Source organism: Neolamprologus brichardi, chromosome 8, assembly GCF_056152115.1.
Source record: "Neolamprologus brichardi isolate AB-2024 chromosome 8, ASM5615211v1, whole genome shotgun sequence".
NCBI lineage: Eukaryota > Metazoa > Chordata > Actinopteri > Cichliformes > Cichlidae > Neolamprologus > Neolamprologus brichardi.
The window spans coordinates 3,389,296-3,399,107 of NC_142111.1; the positions used below are offsets into that span (position 1 = coordinate 3,389,296).

Genomic DNA, 9,812 nt, shown 5'->3' on the forward strand with positions numbered 1-9,812 from the left:
GGTGTGTTCTGAGCCCCCTGCTGTACTCCTTGTACACATATGACTGTGTGGCCACTACCAGCTCCACCACCATCATCAAGTTTGCTGACGACACCGTCGTGGTGGGCCTGATCTCTGACAACAACGAGACGCCCTACCTGAAGGAGATTAGGAATCTGGAGAACTGGTGCCAGAGGAACAACCTCCTTCTAAACGTCAGTAAGACAAAGGAGTTGATAGTGGACTTCAGCACTAAGCAGGAGAGGAACTACCAGACCCCCGTCATCAACGAGTGCCCAGTGGAGAGAGTGGACAGCTTCAAATACCTCGGAGTTCACATCACGCAGGACCTGTCATGGTCCTGTCACATCAACACCGTGGTGAAAAAGGCCTGTCAGCGTCTCTACCACCTCAGACGCTTGAGAGACTTCCGACTGCCCCCCAAGGTGCTCAGGAACTTTTACTCCTGCACCATAGAGAGCATCCTGACGGGAAACATCTTAACCTGGTTCGGGAACAGCACCATGCAGGACAGACGAGCTCTACAGAGGGTTGTGCGTTCAGCTGAGCGCACCATCCGCTCCGAGCTCCCTGACCTGCACTCAATCTACAGCAGGCGGTGCTGGACCAAGGCCAGGAAGATCGTGAAGGACCTCAGCCATCCCAACAACGGACTGTTCTCTCTGTTGAGGTCAGGAAAGAGATTCCGCTCCCTGAAGACCAACACAGAGAGACTGAGGAGGAGCTTCTTCCCGCAGGCGATACGGTCTCTCAATCACACCACCACACAGTACTGACCCACACATATAGTTCTTACACACACACTGGACATTCTGGACATTTGTTTACACTTCATCACTTTAAGCATATTTGCACTGCACAAGACACTGTATAATGTGGATTGCAGCTGCTGTTATTGTGTGTATATATATTTATATTTCTCTTACATTCTTATAAATGTCTATACTTTGTATTTTGTTGTACAGTTATCTTATTTTCAACTTTAATTTATATATTTTATCTTATTCTTTCCCAGTTAAATTTACCCTTCATTCTTTTTGTGTTGTACAGTTATCTCATTCTTAACTTAATTTTTTTATATTTTATTTTATTCCTTCCTGGTTAAATTTACCCTTTTTTATTTTCATATTTATTTATTTCCTATCTTATTCATAGCCTTTTCTTTTTCTTTAGGTCACGAGCAGTTGTCCAAGCATTTCACTACATATCATACTGTGTATGACTGTGTATGTGACAAATAAAAAATTTGAATTTGAATTTGAATTTGAAAGAGTGATGTTTGTATAAATAAATCTGTGCATGAATGCATTTTTCCATGTGTGCTTTAAATTGTTATTCTAAAAAAGTATGATCAGCGTCGGTGATTTTTACCAGCCTTCCTCACCCGTACGGTCCAATCCATGCGTTTCCTTTCATTGCATGACGTTCAGTACTGACAGTGTTGTCCAGTTGTGAACTAATAAACCCGAAGATTCCAGGAACAGGATTACAAGCTACATGCTCCCTTGTGTCTGTGAATGTTTGATTTAATGGAAACAAGAGCTAATCCCTGGTGTACTGAACATATGATGTCAGCACAATGTTTAGGAGTGAAGCAGAAAAGACTCGGTTTAAATAAGACAAACGCTGAGCCAGCCAGGTCTCAGAACCGCTCAAGCCTAAAAACTAAATGCAAATGTTAATGTTTAGCCTTTAATCACTGATTACGTTAGGCTGTTCCAACACTGTTTAGTGTGAAGTGGTGCAGAAATCCAGAATTAATTCTTAATCCATTCATTCTCTTCTGCTTATCTTTATCAAGGTAGTGGAAATTTAGAGGGTGGGGGGTGAGACCAAAGGGTGAGAGGCGGGATGCATCCTGGACAGGTTGCCAGCCTGTGGCAAGGCTAATGGAGAAGACAGCCACTCACGTTCACACCTATTAATCCTTCATCAATTAACTAATCTGATAATCCAATCAAAAGAATTTGAGCTGCTATTCTTTCCTTGTTGAGTACACTATGAGTCTGACAGCGTTGGGGTCACAAGGTTAAAATACGATCACATTACTTGCTGTTCTTGACCAAAACAAAGCCTGAAAGGAGACTGATTCAGCCAGAGGCCTTTATTCACAAACCTCCCCACATCCTACACAGGCGTCAATGCAAATCAGCCTATTGTTACACACTGAGCTATCTGACCCGAAGACACTAACCTTTTAAATCAGTATTAATGACATCCCTACATTAATCTGCCACAGTATCTGTAAAGGAGATAATAAATTAAAGAGTCCTTTAACTGAATGAGTTACTCACAGCCAGGAGGGAGATACTGAATAAAAAATAAAAAATAAATAGATAAATATTTAGATGTGTCACATTTATCATACAGCATTTAAAGCTGTTCTAACTTATTTACAGTAACAGTGAAAGAGATAAACAAACAGTTGGAATTTCAGCATTTCAGCATGCAAAGTTAGCAGCTTCAGAGTATAGTAGAATGTGCAGCAGCTGAAAGGCAACATTAGTCTCCTGTTCCAAAGGAAAGACCAGAAACACAGCTTCACCTGTGCTTGATGTGAAAATCACATCAAGCCGAGTAATATAAACTCCAGTGCTGTAGGTCCAATTCCAGCTGCAGATACAAATCTTCTTTGGGGTTGCATCAAGAAGGACATCCGGTGTAAAACTCCAAATCAAACATGTGGCACCCTCATGGCAAGGAAGGAATTAAAATAGTATCAATACTGCGTATACTTCAAAAAGTACCTCAAATATGAAGTCAAAATTGTTCCTTAAAGTACTTTACAATGATGAACTCGAAGCATTCAAACAAAATGATCGTAAAAAATATCAAATAAACCAGGTGATTTAAGTATTTTAATGGATATAGTTGATGTCCTTGGAGAAATCTTCCATCACACTATTCCTAAAGACCACAACAATAATCCTTCTAATTGCACTGCCATAAGACTTTGATGGAAAGGCTTTAATCTGCAACAAATCCTATTAGCAAATGCCCCAAGGCCGACTTTAACTAAGTGTAACTTCTATGAAAAATACAAAACACATTAGATGCAATCTGTGGTTCGTGCACTGTTTTTCATATGCAGTATGTCCCTCTGTGCTTTGTACCGGACAGTAGACTGAAAATGCTAAAATACTAAAGTGGAAGTCAAATACAAGAAGTATCATGTGAATCTATTTTTCATTGTGAAACAAAAGCAGCGATCTGACCAACATGCGTTATCTGAGGCTTGACGTTCGAGGCAAATTAACAGTCTTCAGTTTCAGGAACTCTATGCTGCGTTCTGGTAAACTTTTAGGAAATGACTAACGGTCATTTATGGATGAATAAGCGTAACTTGGAATGTCCACATATCCTCTAATGCAATTCCCTGTAACGACATTCACCAAAGCTCCACAACCAGCCCTATTTTTCTCTAAACAAACTGGAGAACACATACTAGCCAGGCGGACTGGTCAGAAAATAAATAGAAAAACAGAAGAAATGGCCTGATTGTTCCTTCTTTCGGAGAGAACACCCCACCTCTGATCCGGGAGGAACTCCCAGGGCGGATATCAGCCGCACCTCAAGTCATGACAGTTTTCTCTTTTTTTCACTTAATCGAATCAACAGCAAACGCAAAACAAAAAACAAAGAAAAACACGCTGGTAAGAGCTAAGATGGCAGGACACAAGAAGGATGGACACACACACCACACACACAAACACACACACTACCCCCTGCTTCTTTTAGAAGCAGCCTCGTCTCCAGGGTGACTGAAGACAAAAAAGAGGCCTTGGCACAGCTGGTCTGTAGCGACAGAGAGACAGAGAGGGAGGAGGAGGAGGAAAAACAGTGAATGAGTGTTCAGATGTACAGACAGGATAGAGGGTGAGGGGGAGAGAGGCACAGCGAAAGCAGGGAAAGAGTTGATTTGGAAACTAGTTGGAGGAGGGAGAAGGGAGGGGAAAGAGTGAGGAGGTACGCAAACTCTCTGAGAAAAGCAGGAGAAAGTGAACACTCTCACAGGAGGAACAGTTGTGGTCATAAAAAAGAAACGGCTGCTGATCTGCTCAAAGAGTCATATTACGTCCAAACATCCAGTGCTGCTCTCTCTCTCTCTCGGTCTGAACTGAAGCAGGCTAATTAGATGAAGAGCAGAAGACCTGCAGGCACCACAAACTAACTTATGAGAAGAGAGAAAGAAGAGGGGGAGGGAGAAAACAAGCAGGAGTAAAAGTCAGTGAAACGCTCTGGGGACTGTTTACTTCTGCCTTTGGCTCTGCTGTCAGAGAAGAAATAACAAGTGGAAGTAGTGGCACACATTTGCTAAAGAGGTAAGAGCTTTTTCTTGTCTTTGCACATGTTAGCTTTTACTGTGCTTTATGCCAAGTTTATACAGACTAACATTTCGAGGCCACACTTACTGTACCTGTCATTCTCAAATGGAAATGCTTAAGTGCTGTAAAGTAAAGAAAACAGGTACTAAATAAGCAAACTTGTCTACATGAAGCCCAAAGAAGGTGATTTCTTTGATTTCTGTGACACGTTTTACTCTCGTTTGCGCCTTACCAAACATAATGTGAGCGCAGCGGAAGGACAAAGACAAGAGGTTGCAGTGTGAAGAGGGTCAGCAGCAGAGGCCTCACATTCTTCAGCCTCACTCCAGCAGGTGCTTGGAATCAGCTGGAGGAGCTGCTATAAACAAAAAATATATACACATATATTCGCCCAGGGTAAAAGTATCTGTATTTAGGCACTTATGATGAAATAATGCAGCGTTTGGGGGTATTAAGTGTTAAAAGCATACCCTGTCATGTGGAACTGGCTGTCAAAAACAAATATAACAGGAAATCCGTTATGAACTGCAGACTGATGTTTCATGACTAAAGCAACAGAACATGTCAAGTATGACAACCACAAAAAAAGAAGAAAAAAAACTATAGTACATGTGGTGGCACTTCCTGATCTGATAAAGAATAAGAGTCAGTAGAAATTCTGAATAATCACATAGAGTTACGCACATTAAACTAAACAGATTTAATAGATTAGTACAGTACAGCATATGTGTGTATGCATCACTAATAAACAACAAGTAAGGCTTTAATATGCTTTAAGCTTTAATATGTACAGTTTGCAGATCATCATCAGTTTTGACGGTAGATGTGGTGTTCCACAGGGTTCTGCATTGAATCAAAAAAATCATTATTTAGTATATTAATGATATAAGTGGAGTGTCTAATATATTAAATGGTTGAAAATGACATGTTAAATCTGCATTTGTTTATGCCAATGAAAAAAGAGGATATTAGTATATTAAATATATCTAAAATCACTGTGTACATCACTATGTGGTTGTACAGTTACTGAAAGACCATTCTAAATCAGTAGTTATTTAGTCATCAGTCATTCATCACAGTTGAAACTAAAAGAAACAACACGGATATACAAAACATTGCATCCATACATAAAATAGTCAAATGGTAAAATAGATAAATTGATAAATCCAGTAATTCATGACAAACTTCTTTTTTTTTTAAACATTTTTGTGACTATGTTGCCTAGCAACAAACAGCAGGGTCTTGGGTATCGTACTTTTAATGTTATGTTTAATAGCTAGATATTAACTGTTTAAATAAATGAAAAACTGTGTTTTAAATGTTTTTACAAATTGCTTTTACTTGGAGAGTGTCCCAGTGTAACCAGTGTCAGTTTTATACACCAGTTCTGCAGCGCTTCAGCAAGATCAGTTGAGTTAACCGCTAGTTAGCATTATATATATATAGCATTACATTAGCTTGGCAGGCAAAAAAACTAGCATCAGCTAAACTTACCTATAGTCAATGCAACTCTATTAAATATGGGTGAGGGTTAGGACAAAGACAAAAAAAAAGTAAAAAATAATTTCTCAAACTTAATCAAAACAACTAAATTAGAGAGTTTGGCCAGTCAAAAAGTAAATGTAAATCTTTTTTTTTTTTTTTTAACTGTTTTGCTTTTTTACATCAAAAAATGCTAGCATTACAACAAAAATTGATAAAGCCGGAAGAACTCCTTTTGTTTCTAGATTTAGCACAATTTATTTATTTAACAACTATTTTCACATTATATGAAAATCCAGGGCTTTGAAATTACTATGTGACGTGTTTTGGCACTGTGTTAAAGAGACTGGAGTACTCAGTACGGACTTGGTTCCACACAGGTTAGTCGGCAGGTTTTTAGTCCATTCGGAATTTATCGGTGATGTCTTCAGTGTCCTGTCGTGTTCCTGTGCCCTTATCGCCTCAGCAGCTTCTCCCACACACAGCTGCTCCAGTGCTGATGACAGGCCTCAGTTTTGAAATGCCAGGCCTGGAATAGTTAGCCTTGTTTATAATTAAACTGCACTCGCAGGAAGGTTTCTCCTGTCTGTGGATACAAACGCACCAGGCCTGACACAAGCCTCGCACACAGTCTGTTCACAAACACGTACAGCCTAGACATGTGGTCTGCCAAATCTCACTACACATACAGTAGACTAATTAGTGGTGCTGATATATAATGAGTGAGTACTTGGAAAGCATAGAGGATTTAGAGATTGAAAGAATTTAAAAAAAAAAAATCAGGCTTGAGGTATAATTGCAGGGTGGAAGAGTAAAATCGGAGCAATCCAGGGTGGAGCTGAACTTCTTCTTTTTTTCATTTCTACATTTAGAGCTCTACTGAGGCCTTTTTCTTTTGGAAAATCATTCATATCATTTTTTCAACTCCTGCATCCAGAAGTCAGCATGGACCAGCAGCTGCAGGATATTTTTCGCAGGGTGTGGACCAAACTACAGGCTCTCCCAGAAGCAACTCCAGTGGAGGTGGGAGCCTTTGCTGTCCTCCTCCTCTTTATTGGTGAGTTTTAAGCACTGACCCATCATTTAAAATATGGCACACAAGGCGAAATTTGTGGAACAATAAAGTATTGAATTGAATTGAATATGTAAGTGGAATTACAAAAAATCATTTATTTATTCATTATGTAAATCCTCTGGTTTGAACTTCACCTGTGTATGATAAAACTCTACAATATATCTGCTAAATGCTGAGTAGTTATTTCACTTCCACCTCCCTCTTGATATTGGAGTGGGAGTGTGGAGTGGATATAAAGTAAAGAAGTGAAGTCAGTGGCCGGTGTAATGCAAGACAAGTTGATCCAATCATAGGGGTCCATGGCTGAAAGCTCATTGTTGCTAACATTGATGACATCAGCAGCATTTCAGTAGTGGGTTGGCAGCGATGTAGCTATGCTTAGACATTTTGCCATTACTAGTAAAAGTAAACCAAAGCAGTATAGCTGCAGGCCTCACAAATAAGCCAGTAAAATAAAAGGTACTTAAATGTGGCAGGTGGGGAGTTTACATGTAACTTTATCATACATGGCCATCTAAACCAGAGGCCTGTTGTCACAGTTTGGCACTGATGAAGTCGACCCCAATGCAGGACTCAGGAGACAGGACTTAAACTCAGAAACAGCTTTTAATGCTGAGCCGTGTCCATACAGGGAAAAAACAACACTTAAGGTGAACAGGGAATTGCATGGAGGAAACACACACGCAGGGAACACACTGCCACAAGGGGAGAACGCAACAAATAACAGAAGGAGTCGATAAAAACACACCTTGTGATTATGGAGATTACCAATTTGACACAGAGACAGATGATAAACACACGGACAAGATAGAAGGAACAAAATGGGATTACAGAAGGGGATTAACAAACCTATCATCAACTAAAGCAGACAGGGAACTAATGGCAAAGAAGAACAGGAAACTTGTAAGCACAAGGAGAGTAAAGATAACACCATAAGCAGAGGGCTATGGAGCTCACACAGTTCCCATCACAAAAGCACAAACAGAATGAACCTTCAGAGCAGGAGCACTGAACTAAAGGCACTCAGAAATCAAAGGAACGAATAATAGGAAGCTAAATGTCAACACTAAAGAATACAGAGTCATAAAGATAAATAAGAGTACAAAACTAGAGAAAACTCAAAACGACCCTGATATCTATATCACTAGGTTTTGGATTTATCCAGATTATTTTAGGGTTAATCGTGGGTTATTCAGTAATATGAAGGCAGTTTACATAAAAGGTGAGGCATATGCATGGTTGGAGATAAGAAACCATTAGGTGTAAAATCAACAGTCAGTTATTTCATACAGTAAGTCTTTTCAAGTCTTACTGACCACTTAAAGCACACAACAGTGCTTTGTTAATAACACACACGTCCACGCTGGTTTGCCTGCAGCAGCTGTGTTTTGTGCTTGCATTTAATAATATAGTTTTATGTTCTTCTGTAAAAATCAGTCCCCCTGGTGCCAGTAGACTTATCCGCTTTAAAAGAACATGCTTGTAGCTAGATTGATAAACTGTGGGTTGACTTGTCAACTTGATAACCTCCTTCATGTGCCCAGGTACACTGAGCTTGCCTGAGTATGCTGTTCTTGCTTCACAGTACAGGACCCAGTAACTGTGTAGAAAATTTCTAGACTCAAAATTCTCTCCCAGCTTGTGCTGACCCCACCCCGTGTCTCTGTTTTGTTTTGTTTTTCTCCTCACAGCCACGGTTTTCTTCATGATATTACTCTCGTGCATTCACTGCTGTTGTTTTACGAAGCCAAAGCACCAGCCCTCAAGAGTTCAACCCTTGCACAACATCTGAGGAAGAGACAGGACAGAACACACCAAGAAACATCATCTCCATCCTTCTTCGGGCTTCTCTGGAAGAATTAAGTGGGTATCAAAAACAGGCAAGGATGCGAAGTTGGTGCCATGATATTTCCAGTACTCGATTATCATCCAGAGAGCCACACCACTGCAATGCAGCTGAGAGGCACAACTCATCAAGATTCATTATAAACCAGAACAATGTAACACTGTGTGGCAGAGTTTCATTGGCAAAGAGACACAGCAACAAAGCTGATATGTCCTGAAATGTCACAGTGACTCAGTTATTACAAATGTGGTTTGCGATGATGTTCACATTCAGGAGGAATGTGAGCAACAACACGGACAGTGTACATTCCAACATGTATGTGTGCTCTGGACACGAAGTTCAGCAGAAACATTGCTTTGTTCAAAAACAAAGCGCCCCCTGCTGGCTCAGCGACGCAAATCGTGCCAATGGAAAATGTGAACTATTCATTGTTTGATGCAACAGTTTTAAATGTATTCCCGTTATATTGTAAAATAGTAGTGTGACATACAGGAAAGGCAGTGTTTCTGAGACGCCACTTTTATGTGTTTTTGCTCCTTCTTGCTTTTGTAAATGTATCAGATGTTAAATACTTTAATTAAATAAACATTTCTTTGTTCTTATACCTAATGGAGTCACCACAGTCTATAAGAGCGAGGATCAAAATGTCATCAGTGACTCGTTGCTCCATCGTGCACATTCCTTATCAGCAGAATTCCTCTTTGCCATTGTGAGTTTAAACATTAACCATGAGCTGTTGCTTTTACTTTGAAATGGCAGTCACCTGGAAATGCAAACAGGAACTGTGCTACGTTTGCATATTCAGAACACCACTCCTGCGCTCGAAGTGAAAGTAAACTGTTATTTTGGACTATTTAAAAAAAAACTTCCAGTTTGGCTTGTGGATCAGAAAAGCAGCTGAAGAGTCGAAGTTTTCTGTTGTCATACTCTGCTGTGTTTTCACGTTCTGTTAAGACTCAGTGAGCCGTTCACTTGGCAGGACATGGCGGTGGAGAGGTGAGTTTCTGAAAATGAATATGCTAGGTGACGAAAGGCCTTAACACCTGCAGATTAATGGGCCGTGCCAATAAAAATATAACCTATC

The 9,812-nt window shown here is 40.1% G+C and overlaps 1 long non-coding RNA gene across 6 annotated transcripts; it reads left to right on the forward strand.

Moving 5' to 3' along the window:
- The first annotated feature begins 3,883 nt into the window (after window positions 1-3,883).
- LOC148101704 (uncharacterized) lies at window positions 3,884-9,332 on the forward strand. Of its 6 annotated transcripts, none has more exons than XR_015719410.1 (3): window positions 3,884-4,322; window positions 6,680-6,864; window positions 8,574-9,332. It is a non-coding gene; the product is annotated as an uncharacterized LOC148101704 (long non-coding RNA). The 6 variants fall into 6 exon arrangements; XR_015719414.1 differs by having other exon boundaries at window positions 6,745-6,864; XR_015719413.1 differs by lacking the exon at window positions 3,884-4,322 and adding an exon at window positions 5,399-5,468.
- The last annotated feature ends 480 nt before the right edge of the window (window positions 9,333-9,812 follow it).